Below are 14,050 nucleotides of genomic sequence, written 5' to 3' on the forward strand. Positions count from 1 at the left end.
ATTGCCTAGTCATTTTTAAGTCCTTTTCTATATTCCTTCACCAAAACTATTATCTAGTTATTTGATAGATATATTCTTTTATGCTGTCATTAATGGATTAACATCTTTTCTTTTTGTATTGTTAAAATGTTATATATATTGATTCTGTATTATTATACTACTCTTTTTATAAACTGTTTAGAGAAATGGTTCTGGCTCTTATCTTTTCCTTCCTAAAATGTATTTTGCTCCATTCTTAGCCCTCAGCTCTTACTCATTTTCATGATTAATTGAACTTGATTTTTACTGAAGAAGTTCCATTGATTTATCATGAATATCACAGCCTTCACAATATTTTGTTGTTAATGGTGAAAGTGAAAAGTTGTACAATTTGCAGTAGGAATTTCTGCATATATTAATTCTGTGTTTATGTCTAATGTGACTTTATTTTGCATGTTAATGAAGCAGGTGCTGAGCTTTCAAATGGTAAAGTGGCTGAAACAAAAGTTCTCGAGCGTTGAGAAGAAAGAATAGCAATACCAGAAACAATTTATCCTAGCAGAGTCTAAGTTGTATTGCTCTCACGCCTATGGAAAAATTCTGTTAATAGTGTCTATTTAGTGTTAGTGTATATATCACCATGTAATAAACTAAGATTGAGACAAGTGTATACACTCAACTATATTGATATGTTAGCTGGTTACTTTAATTACAACTTATCTTAATTGTTGATTATCTTTTTTTATTTTTAGATTTATTTTGTAATTATCATCATTTTGGGATGTAATTATGCTTAAAAAAAATTTAAATCTCAAAACAAAATAGGTTATGGTCACGGTAAAAAACCGTGACTATAGATAAGGCTATGGTCACGGTTTTGTGGGGTGACCATAGATAAGCTATGGTCACGGTGAAAAACCGTGACCATAGATAAGGCTATGGTCACGGTTTTAAAGTGGGGTGACTATTTCACCGTGACCATAGATAGGGCTATGGTCACCGTTTTAAGGAGGGGTGACCATATAGGCTATGGTCACGGTGAAAACTGTGGCCATAGATAAGGCTATGGTCACGGTTTTAAGGTGGGATGACCATAGAGCTATGGTCACGGCAAAAACCATGACCATAGATAAGGCTATGGTCACGGTTTTGAGGAGGGGTGACCACAGAAGCTATGGTCACGGCCAAAACCGTGACCATAGATATGGTCACGATTTTAAAGAAGGGTGACCATAGAGGCTATGGTCACGGTTTTTATGCGTGACCATAGATTGGCCTATGGTCACGGTTAAAAACCATGGCCTAAAGTGTCAGAATTTGAAAATTGTAACCGTGACTATAAAAACCGTGACCATAGGTAAAAAAATCGTGACCAAAGACCTATGGCCACGACGGAATAGGCCACGGTAAAAAACTGCGACCATAGGTCCAAAACCGTGACCATAGATCTATGGTCACCCTTTTCACTAGTTTTACCGTGACCATAGGCCTTTTTTTGTAGTGTATATGTGAAATTGGTTATGTTAGTGTATTTGATGATTTTGGTGCACAACAGGAAGATCCAACTTGCTTGTAGAACTTTGGTGTGTAGGTTTAAGCTTATGGGCCTTGGAGAAGAGAATTCAAGTTTAGGTGTTAACCGCCGTCATTAAGGTACAATTTAACTTTTATTTAAGTACCGTGTGGTGCGATGAGAATTCTTAGGCTAGATGACCCTAGGATTAAGTTTGAATTGTATAAATGGTTGGTACTAATATGTATAGTTGATACGTAATATAAATTAATGATTGGCTTGAGAATCGTGTGAATTTGTATGTTTGGTCTGTTGAGAATTCGATGAATTGGATAATGAATATTGGTTTGTGGAATATGCATTTAAATTGTGAATTTGGGCCAGAGGTTGTGAATCTTAGGCTGGAGGCCAGAAATAGGTAAGGAAGGTAAGTAATGTGTGTATTGTATGATGTCATATGAGATTGAATGGATATTGAATATTGAGTGTGTGAATAAATGGGAGGAATGTAGAATAATAAGAAATTAGGAATTTAGGAGTGGAAGGTGACGAAATTGAATTGAATTGTATAGATGAGATAGGTTTGGTTTTGGTTGAGTGTGATTATGTGAATGTGACTGGGTTGTGGTCATTTGGATGAGTGGAAGTGAATTTGGCTTGTGAACATTGGAATAATTAGTGATTTCTGTTTTTGGGTAAAACCCGATTTTTGACCAACTTTAGCGGCCCGTAACTCGGTCCTCAGAGTTAAGAATTCTTTAAAACCAGATTTTTATGAAAGTTTTATTCAACGAACTTTTCAACGGTTTACAAATGGTTGAAAAAGGAATTTTCACTACAAGGAAAACACCCATTCAGGTTAACTTAAAAAGTGTAACCAAAAGTAAAAAAAAAATGATGCCTTAGGCTACGGCTACGCTTTTTGGGCTACGACTACGCTTTTTAGGGTGATTCCTATTCGACCGTTGTCTATTCTCAAAGTTTACGCTTTTCTGCACCAAGGGCTACGCTTTTGGCGTTTGGGAATATGGTGCGCTTTTTAAGTGATGCTGTCCAGGACCAAAGGCTACGCCTTTCAACTTCTATTTTTGCCAGAATAGGCTACGCTTTTCAACGCTACTGCATCACTTGTAAAGCGTAGCCACATTGTATACCATGGCTACTTTTTATAAGTATAGCCTTAGATCCCTCATTTTTTTTAATTTCCTGTATATATATATATATATATATAATATTCTAATAATTTTTTGTACAATATAATATTTAATAATATGATTACATATATAATTCTGTATTTTTAATTAAATGAGTTAAATATTATAAAATAAAAATAAATACACAATTATACTAAATTAAAATATTCTAGCAAAGCACAGTAATACATTCTAAAGATTCACAAGCATTATAATGCTATAGTATATTAGTACATAAAACAATAGATCCAAATACCCAAGTGAACAATCATTCAACAATAAAGAAAAAATGAAATATGTCTAAAGTCTAAACTACTAATTTCCATGTATCAATGAATATAAAGAGGATTACAAATTAAGTCTAAAATTAAAATAAATAAAAGAAAAGAAAATAAAAAAAGACCTTAGTGCCCTTGAGTACTAAGTTCCTATCAGTTGTGTGCCTGAAAATCATTTGAACATACCCCACAAAGAAAGAGAATTTTTTTGTTGGAGCCACTTATGTTGCCTGCTAGTGCCTTTACAAAGTGCTGAATAAATTTAGAGTGCCCTTCATAAGTGGTGGCAGTAATGAGATTACCATCCACCACTGTTGCTGCCATGGTGTCTGGTTCAACCCAATGAGCACCAGAGGCAACCGGTGCTGGTTTAACAGGAGGAAAAGCGGTAAACTTGTGATCTTTAGCTACACCTGCAGCCGCCAAAATCAACTGTCTGAGGCAAATGGAAGCAAGTGCTTTTCCAGAACTAAAAAACTTGATCAGCAGTGCCACAAAAGGATCATAAGCAAGATACTATGGCGCTCTTCCACCTAGTAACATCACCATGTCATAGTTTGCAACATCAATTGAAGTCTGGTGGAAAAAAAGCTTTTATTAGCAAATATAAGGACACTCACACGTTAAAGGAAAGACTCTTCCACCTAGTAATATCACCTTGTCATAGTTTGCAGCATCAATTGAAGTATGGTGGAAAGAAATGATTTTATTAGCAAACATAAGGACACTAACACGTGAAAGGAAAGAAGTTATGGGAGAAAAGATAAAGAACACTAGCTATTCTTTTTAGGTGCAAAATCCTAGCTATTCATTAGATAATGGTTCTATGTTTGCATAACTTGATATGCTTAACCAATAATTTGGAATTAAGAAAATAATCATTTGAAAAGAGAAGTGTTAAGACCATAATCACTCACTTTTGCAGTTCATTCAGTATTAGAGAAAGGAAAGTAATCTGGATCTCAAATATATATGCTTTTGCCTCAGCCTCTTTCACGTTAAAAGCCTTAGTCAACTCTAAAATATCTCTAAATCACACAAATTAAGCATGAAAAAGGCAAGTATCAATAGATTATAAATCATGGCAATGTGTCAAAATATTGAATATCAAAAAGGAAATGAAATTCACAAGTTATAATGCAGTCAGGGCATAAAAAAATCAACATAAAAATTAAATTTTAATATATTTTCAGCAGTAAAAGGAATATCTAATGTAACAAACTTCTAAATTATATACAATAAGTTGATTCTGTGTATTGTTAGTATTATACAGTAACAACATGCCAATATTTGATGGAAAAACCACTATTAATTAGGTGTATATGAATTTTGTGGTTTTGTAAGAAAATTAATTAGGTGTGTAGAATCTGTTCAATCCCACTTGAAAGACACAGGGTTCTGCAAAATTACTATTTTTTAATGTGTATTTTCATAAATCAATTTGCATAAACTGGTTTCACATGTATTAAGCATTCAGGATACGTAAATTATTTCAACCATAATAGATATGCATATAGTAAAATTAGGAATAAGGTAGGAAAACCAAAGCAAAAGTGTCAATGCACATTGGTTATCTCTATAGAGCAATTAAATAAATCAATGCAGATCAATTAAATAAGTGCCGTATCTGAAATAATGAACAAGCCGTAAACTAAAGGTACAGTTCTGATCAAGCCCAGAAAAATATAAGTTAATAACAAGAAATTAGCCTTATTAACCAATGCTGGAAGTTCAGAAGAAATAGAATAAAAGGGCTATAAAAAGCTCACCTTATCCAAATTATAAATGTGAATAGAACCAGGAAAAATTATTTGGTTACGTACTTCAACTGAGATAAAATCTGAATCTGAATTATATATCAGCAGAAAAACCACAAGAGAAAGACAGGTCATAAAAGTTTATATTTGTTAACAATAATTTAGAAACAAGTTAATCAGATTTATATTTTGTAACTCATTAACATAGATATATCTAACTCATTTAGATATCTATGTGCACAAAATTTGCCAAGAAGAGTTGAGAATGATAGAACTACTGGCATCCATATTTGGAATGGATGTACAGCTAAAGAAGTGCACAAATAATATTCTAAATACACTTAACTATTAAACAGAAAAGAATTAAGTGCATTTGTATGCCAAACTATTAAAAAAGCATACACTTATTACTTTTTATTACTTTTTAGTTTAATTTTTTATGTATTACTATTAAAAGGCAAGGAAATATATGTATAGATATAAGACCATTGAATAATTGAAACTATTAAAACATATGTCCTCATATCACTCACTCTCTAGCAAGCTCTACATAAGACTATCCACCATCCTTTAGCTTCTCATCCAATCATAATCCAAAACAAATTAAATTAATTTACACATAAATCAAATCAAAATACATGGAATTAGTTAACAGATAAAGTGAAGATGAAGTACCTATAACATATTTAAACTTGTTACATCATGGATGTTATTCTTTGTTGATCAGCTTTCGAAACTAATTCCAAACCAGTTAAGATGCTTTTATCTATGATTCAATTCAATTCCACTCAACCTAGTGTTCTTCATTCACCTTAATCAAATATATCACACACCTCAAGCAATTATAGTACATCCACTTCAATCTCGTTAATTAAAATAAAACAGTAATAAAATAACCTGTGGAGACGGAATCTTTGGACCAAGACAAAGGGAGCAAAGGCAACCGGGGAGTTTGGAGAAGAAACTCAAACCCCCAGGAACAAAATTAAAACCAGTTATCTAACAATAATATAGGATGAAATAATCACAAACAGCACAATCTAATCACAATTAAGTCATAAAAGCACAAAGAACAGCAGGACAGCAGCATATTTACAATGAATAATCACAAGCAGCAGTAAGAGCTAATCAACAATCAATTAATCAATGAATGAAAAATTGAAAACATAAATCATTCAAGAATAATTCAAAGATCAATAACCCTTTGAGGTTTGAAAATGAAATTCTGCAGCTTTTTCAGACTTAGTAAAATTTTTAAGGAAACGTACTTCAACGCGCACGCGTTACTCACGATTTTTACTCTCTCACGCGTGTGCCTGGCCGACGCGTACGCGTCACTGTACTGATGCAAGTGCCCAGTAGAAAATTCAAGGAGTTGCGCGGGTACAGTGCTGGTTTTGTGCGACGAGCACAAAATGCACCTACGCATACGCGTGACTGACGCACACGCGTCGCGCTACCTTTTTGCTTCCCATGCGTGCACATGGACGATGCTCACGTGTCACTTCCCTTTTCAGCTTTCCACGCATGTGCGTGGGTGACGCACATGCGTGCACGTGGGCGACGCACACGCGTGACCCCGTTTTCAGCAAAAGTAGATTTTTTGAGTTTTTAAAGCCGAACTTCAGACTTCTAAATCTCCATTGTCATCCTTTAAGTCCTAAATTTTTATAGTATGCCTAGTAATGAAAAGAAGATAGGACATGTGGTGACTTGTGGTAAATGAATAATGATGGAAAATGTTGAATGTGATGTGTGACACCAGGTAGTAGGCAGTGGCGTTGTCCATTTGCTCCGGGTATGAGATCGGAAAGGAGGATTATGATAAATGAGTTTAATTATGGAGTTTTGAATGAATGTATGTTTGAGATGCCTGGGTAGTAGCAAGGGTTGTGGTTCGTCCCACTTGCTTCAGGTCAGAGATTGTGACGCCTGGGTAGTAGCGGCAGTAGTGGTGATTCCACTCGCTCCAGGTTGAGCTTTTAAATAGGTGTAGTGGCATTAATTCCATCAGCTCTGGGTTTGGTTTGCCACTCCTGGGATAGATGTAGTGGTTAGCCCCCACTTTCTCCCAGTAGAGATTGATTTGAGATTTGTGAAACTAACTGAGTTTCATATTTCCTTGGGTAGATGCAGTGCGTTGGCTCGACTTGCTCCAGGTTGAGATCCGAGATTCTGTTGACCCTGCATCGTAAGATGTGGCTCGACTTTCTCCCCCGTGAATATTTTATTTTGATTGGTTATGATTTTGAGCTTGGGGATGCGCGCTCACAGGAACTATCTAATGGTTAGCTACCAAGACCTGTCGGGTTGGCTTTGTGACCAACAGATGATATCATCAGCCATAGGGCAGGCATGCATCATTTGCATATGTTTGAATTATTTGGGTTTTCCTATTTGTTTTGGATTGCTATATCATATATGCTATGTTACTTGATTATGTGCTACTTTTTCTACTTGTACCTCAATGTTCATTACTTGCCTGAATTGCTTGTGTTTGTACAATTGAGAGGTCCCTCTGATGAGCGGATATTTTATACGCTTTTTGGGGGAAATTTCATATAGTTTTTAGTATGTTTTAGTTAGTTCTTAGTATATTTTTATTAATTTTTAGGCAAAATTCATATTTCTGGACTTTACTATGAGTTTTTGTGTGTTTTTCTGTGATTTCAGGTATTTTTTGGCTGAAATTGAGGGAGCTGAGCAAATATCTGATTTAGGCTGAAAAAGGACTGCTGATGTTGTTGGATTCTGACCTCCCTGCACTCGGAATGGATTTTTTGGAGCTATAGGAGTCCAATCGGCACGCTCTCAATTAGACTGGAAAGTAGACATCCAGGGCTATCCAGCAATATATAATAGTTCATATTTTTCACCAAGATAGACGTTCAACGCCAGTTCCATGTTGCAGTCTGGCGTTCAGCGCCAGAAACAGGATGCATGTTGGAGTTCAACGCCAGAAATAGGTTACAACCTGGCATTCAATTCCAGAAACAGCCCAGGCACATGAGAAGCTTAAGTCTCAGCCCCAGCACACACCAAGTGGGCCCCAGAAGTGGATTTCTGCACTATCCATCTTAGTTTACTCATTTTCTGTAAACCTAGGTTACTAGTTTAGTATTTAAACAACATTTAGAGACTTCTTTTGTATCTTATGACACTTTTAGATCTGAATTTTATACTCTATGAGTCTCTAAACTCCATTGTTGTGGGTGAGGAGCTCTACAGCGTCTCGATGAATTAATGCAATTATTTCTGTTTTCCATTCAAACACGCTTGTTCCTATCTAAGATGTTCATTCGCGCTTCACTAGGAAGAAGGTGATGATCCGTGACACTCATCACCTTCCTCAATCCATGATCGTGTGCCTGACAACCACCTCTGTTCTACATCAGATTAAATGAGTATCTCTTAGATTTCTTAATCAAAATCTTCGTGGTATAAGCTAGAATTGATGGCGGCATTCATGAGAATCCGGAAAGTCTAAACCTTTTCTGTGGTATTCCGAGTAGGATTCAAGGATTAAATGGCTGTGACGAGCTTCAAACTCGCGATTGTTGGGCGTAGTAACAGACGCAAAAGGATCAATAGATCCTATTCCGACATGATCGAGAACCAACAAATGATTAGCCGTGCTGTGACAGAGCATTTGGACCATTTTCACTGAGAGGATGGAAAGTAGCCATTGACAACGGTGATGCCCTACATACAACTTGCCATGGAAGGAACTTTGCATTTATGAAAGTGAGAAAGCATTATGTTGCAGGAATTCAGAGGACAAAGCATCTCCAAAACTCCAACATATTCTCCATTATTGCGTAACAATTATTTATTTTATTCCCTTTTTTACCTTTTACAATCGAGGCTAAAGAATCCTATTGGTATGCTGACTAAGATTAATAAGATAACCATAGCTTGCTTCAAGCCAACAATCTCCGTGGGATTCGACCCTTACTCATGTAAGATATTACTTGGACGACCCAGTGCACTTGCTGGTTAGTTGTGCGGATTGCAAAAGTGTGATTGCAATTTCGTGCACCAAGTTTTTGGCGTCGTTGTCGGGGATTGTTTGAGTTTGAACAACTGACGGTGAATCTTGTTGCTTAGATTAGGAAAAATTTATCTTTTTTACTAGAATTGCATCTTTTATTATCCCTTTTAAAAAATTTTCAAAAATATTATTTTTTTGCTTTTTTCTTTTTCTTTCTTTAATTGAATTTTCGTTATTTTTTTTATGAGTTTAGTGTCATGTTTTAAGTTTGGTGTCAATTGCATGCTTGTCTTTGTCTTTTAATTTTCGAATTGCATGTTCTTTATTTTTCCTTGATCTTCAAATTGTTCTTGTCAATTTTTCTTGTTTGATCTTTGATTCTTCTTATTTTGTGTATTTTTCATGTTTTCCTTGTGAAATTTCAAAATATTAGTTTTCAAAAATTTTTATTTTTATTTATTAAAAATACCTTTTTAAAACACGTTAAATTTATAGCTCAGTTGGCTAGAGCGTTGGTTTATGTTCTTGGCAATTGGGTATCTTCTTTTTAAAATCTTTTTCAAAAATAATTTTTCTTTGATTAAATCTTCTGCCAAACTTTAAGTTTGGTGTTCTCTTGTTAATTTTCTTTAATTTACGAAAATTTATTGTGGTTTCCTAAAAATTTTAAGTTTGGTGTTCTATCTTTTGTTCTTGTTGTTCTTGTGAGTCTTCAAAGTGTTCTTGAGTCTTCCTTATGTTTTGATCTTAAAATTTTTAAGTTTAGTGTTCCTTGGTGTTTTCCCTCCAAAATTTTCGAAAACAAGGAGCATTAGATCTAAAAATTTTATGTCTTGTGTCTTTTGTGAGTTTTTCTCTTTCATCATAAAATTTAAAATTCAAAAAAAATATCTTTTCTAACTATTTTAAGCCATATTTTCAAATTTTTTTATAAAAATTTAGATTTCAATTTCAAAATTTTTCAAATCTTATCCATTTAATATTTAAAAAAAAATTATATCTTTTTTGAAAATATCCTAGCCACTTTCTCTCTCTTCTCTTTTTCGAAAATCTTCATAAAATATTTTTAATTTTTTTATTTTTATTTTTATTGTCATCTTTATTTTATTTTATTTTGTTATTATTATTTTGAAATTTTTATATATAATAAAATAAATAAAATAAATTTACATCATCTTCCTTTCTCCATTATGGACTTAAGTGGAAATGAACAGTCCAGAAGGACTCTGGGGTCAGATGCTAACCCCACTACTGCTTCATATAGGAGTAGTATCTGTATACCCTCCATTGGAGTTAGTAGTTTTGAGTTGAACCCTCAGCTCATTATCATGGTGCAGCAAAGTTGCCAGTATTCCAGTCTTCCACAGGAAGAACCTACAGAGTTTCTGGCATAGTTTTTACAAATTGCTGACACAGTACATGATAAGGAATTAGATCAGGATGTCTACAGATTGTTACTATTTCCATTTGCTGTAAAAGACCAAGCTAAGAGGTGGTTAAATAACCAACATAAGGACAGCATAAAGACATGGAAATAGTTGTTAGAAAAATTTTTGAATCACTATTTTCCTCCAAAACGGATGACACAGCTAAGGCTGAGCATCCAAGGCTTCAAACAAGGAGATAATGAATCCCTTTATGATGCCTGGGAGAGATACAAAGAGATGCTAAGAAAATGCCCCTCTGAAATGTTCTCAGAGTGGGTGCAGTTAGACATCTTTTATTATGGGCTTACAGAGAAAGCTCAAATTTCTCTAGACTACTCGGCTGGCGGATCTATACACATGAGAAAGAAAATTGAAAAAGCTCAAGAGCTCATTGATACAGTTGCCAGAAATCAGCATCTGTACCTAAGCAGTGAACCTTCCATCAACAAATAGGCTAAAACAGTAACTGCTGAACTCAGTCTTACAGAACAAGTTACTGAATTCAATCAGCAACTGGATTTTCTAACAAAATAGCTAGCCAAATTCAAGGAGATACTACAAGAAACAAGAATGGCTAATATGAATATGAAAGTACAGTTGAAGCAAACAGAACAGCAATTATCAAAACAAATAACAGAAGAGTGCCAAGCAGTTCAATTAAGAAGTGGGAAAACATTAAATACCTCACTTCAAGATAGCAGGAAGCCAAGAAATGAGCAAACTAACCATAATCCCTCTGAGGACAGTAAGAGCCCAGAGAGGAATAATTCTGGCGCTCAAACGCCAGAGAATAGGTGGAAAGCTTGCGTTGAACACCCAAACCATGCTCAGTCCTGGCGTTCAACGCCAGAAACAAGCAAGGGATTGGCATTGAAAGCCCAAAGAAAGCACAGTTCTGGCGTTCAGATGCCAAAAACAGATAAGGAGTTGGCGTCTAACGCCACTCCAGCTTCCACTTCTGGCATTCAAATGCCAGTGGGAGATCAGACACATACAAGTGCTGATAACAACCCTTCTAAAAAGGCTTCTCAACCCACATTTGTAGGTAATAAACCTGCAGCAACTAAGGTTGAGAAATACAAAGCCAAAATGCCTTATCCTCAGAAACTCTGCCAAGCGGAACAGGATAAGCAATTTGCCCGCTTTGCAGACTATCTCAGGACTCTTGAAATAAAGATTCTGTTTGCAGAGGCACTTGAGCAAATACCCTCTTATGCTAAGTTCATGAAAGAGATCTTAAGTCATAAGAAGGATTGGAGGTAAACTGAGACAGTTTACCTCACTGAAGAATGTAGTGCAGTCATTCTGAAAAGCTTACCTGAGAAGCTTAAAGATCTGGGAAGCTTTATGATACCATGCACATTAGAAGGTACTTGTACCAAGAAAGCTCTATGTGATCTTGGGGCAAGTATTAACCTAATACCTACAGCTACTATCAAAAAGCTTGGGTTGATTGATGAAGTTAAACCAACCCAGATATGTCTCCAACTTGCTGATGGCTCCATTAAATACCCATCAGGCGTAATTGAAGACATGATTGTCATGGTTGGGCCATTTGCCTTTCCCACTGACTTTGTGGTGCTGGAAATGGAGGAGCACAAGAGTGCAACTCTCATTCTAGGAAGACCTTTCCTAGCAACTGGCCGAACCCTTATTGACGTCCAAAAAGGGGAAGTAACCCTGAGAGTCAATGAGGATGAGTTCAAGTTGAATGTTGTCAAAGCCATGCAACATCCAGACACCCAAAATGACTGCATGAGCATTGATATCATTGACTCTCTGGTAAAAGAGGTCAATATGACTAAGAGTCTCGAATCAGAGCTAGCGGATATCTTTAAAGATACCCAGTCTGATTTGGAGAAACCAGAGAGAATAATAGAACCTCTGAAAATCCCTCAGAAAGAGGAAAAACCTCCCAAACCCAAGCTCAAACCATTACTACCATCCCTGAAATATGCATTTATGAGAAAAGGTGATACTTTTCCTATAATCATAAGCTCTACCTTAGAGCCACAGGAAGAGGAAGCACTAATTCAAGTGCTAAGGACACACAAGACAGCTCTTGGGTGGTCCATTAGTGATCTTAAGGGCATTAGCCCAGCTAGATGCATGTACAAGATCCTATTGGAGGGTGACACTAAGCTAGTAGTTCAACCACAAAGGCGGCTGAATCCAACCATGAAGGAGGTGGTGCAGAAGGAGGTCACTAAGTTATTAGAGGCTGAGATTATTTATCCAATTTCTGATAGCCCCTGGGTAAGCCCTGTCCATGTCGTCCCTAAGAAGGGTGGCATGACAGTGGTTCATAATGAAAAAAATGAACTGGTTCCTACAAGAACAGTTACAGGGTGGCGTATGTGTATTTACTATAGAAGGCTCAATACAGCTATCAGAAAGGATCATTTTCCTTTACCATTCATAGACCAGATGCTAGAAAGACTAGCAGGTCATGAATACTACTGCTTCCTGGATGGATATTTAGGTTATAATCAAATTGCAGTAGATCCCCAGGATCAAGAGAAAACATCATTCACTTGTCCATCTGGAGTATTTGTATACAGAAGAATGCCATTTGGTTTGTGCAATGCACCTGCAACCTTTCAAAGGTGCATGCTCTCAATTTTCTCTGATATGGTGAAAAAATTTCTGGAAGCCTTCATGGATGACTTTTCAGTATTTGGAGACTCATTCAGCTCTTGTCTTGACCATCTAGCACTTGTTCTAAAGAGGTACCAAGAGATTAACCTGGTTTTAAACTGGGAGAAATGTCACTTTATGGTGACTGAAAAAGTTGTCCTTGGGCACAAAATTTCGCACAAGGGAATAGAGGTGGATCAAGCTAAGGTAAAGGTAATTGAAAAAATACAACCACCAACCAATGTTAAGGCAATCAGAAGCTTTCTGGGGCATGCAGGATTCTATAGGAGGTTTATAAAAGATTTTTCAAAAATTGCCAAACCTCTGAGTAATCTGTTAGCTTCTGACATGCCATTTATCTTTGATAAGGAGTGTCTACAGGCGTTTAAGACTCTAAAAGCTAAGCTGGTCACAGCACCAGTCATCTCTGCACCAAACTGGACATTACCATTTGAACTAATGTGTGATGCCAGTGACCATGCCATTGGTGCAGTGTTGGGAAAAAGGCATGACAAGCTTCTACACGTCATTTACTATGCCATTCATGTCTTAAATGATGCACAGAAGAACTACACAACCACAGAAAAAGAGCTACTTGCAGTGGTTTACACCATTGACAAGTTGAGATCCTATTTAGTAGGATCAAAAGTGATTGTGTACACTGACCATGCTGCTCTTAAATATCTACTCACAAAGCAGGATTCAAAACCCAGACTCATCAGATGGGTATTGCTTCTGCAAGAGTTTGATATAGAAATAAGAGACAGAAAAGGGACAGAGAACCAAGTAGCAGATCACCTGTCCCGAATAGAACCAGTAGAAGGAGCGTCCCTCCCTCTTACTGAAATCTCTGAAAACTTTTCGGATGAGCAACTCTTTTCCATCTAGGAAGTGCCATGGTTTGCAGACATTGCAAACTACAAGGCAATGAGATTTATACCCAAAGAGTATAGTAGGCAGCAATCAAGGAAATTGATCACAGATGCAAAGTACTATCTTTGGGATGAACCATATCTCTTCAAGAGATGTGCAGATGGAATAATCCGTAGATGTGTGCCTAAAGTAGAAGCACAGAAGATTCTTTGGCATTGCCATGGATCACAGTATGGAGGACATTTTGGAAGTGAGCGAACAGCCACAAGAGTCCTCCAATGTGGCTTCTACTGGCCTACTCTCTATAAAGACTCCCGAGTGTTTGTACTTAATTGTGATAGTTGCCAAAGATTTGGTAATCTGCCTCACAGTTATGCCATGCCTTAACAAGGGATCTTGGAG

Source organism: Arachis hypogaea, chromosome 3 (genome assembly GCF_003086295.3).
Source record: "Arachis hypogaea cultivar Tifrunner chromosome 3, arahy.Tifrunner.gnm2.J5K5, whole genome shotgun sequence".
Lineage (NCBI taxonomy): Eukaryota > Viridiplantae > Streptophyta > Magnoliopsida > Fabales > Fabaceae > Arachis > Arachis hypogaea.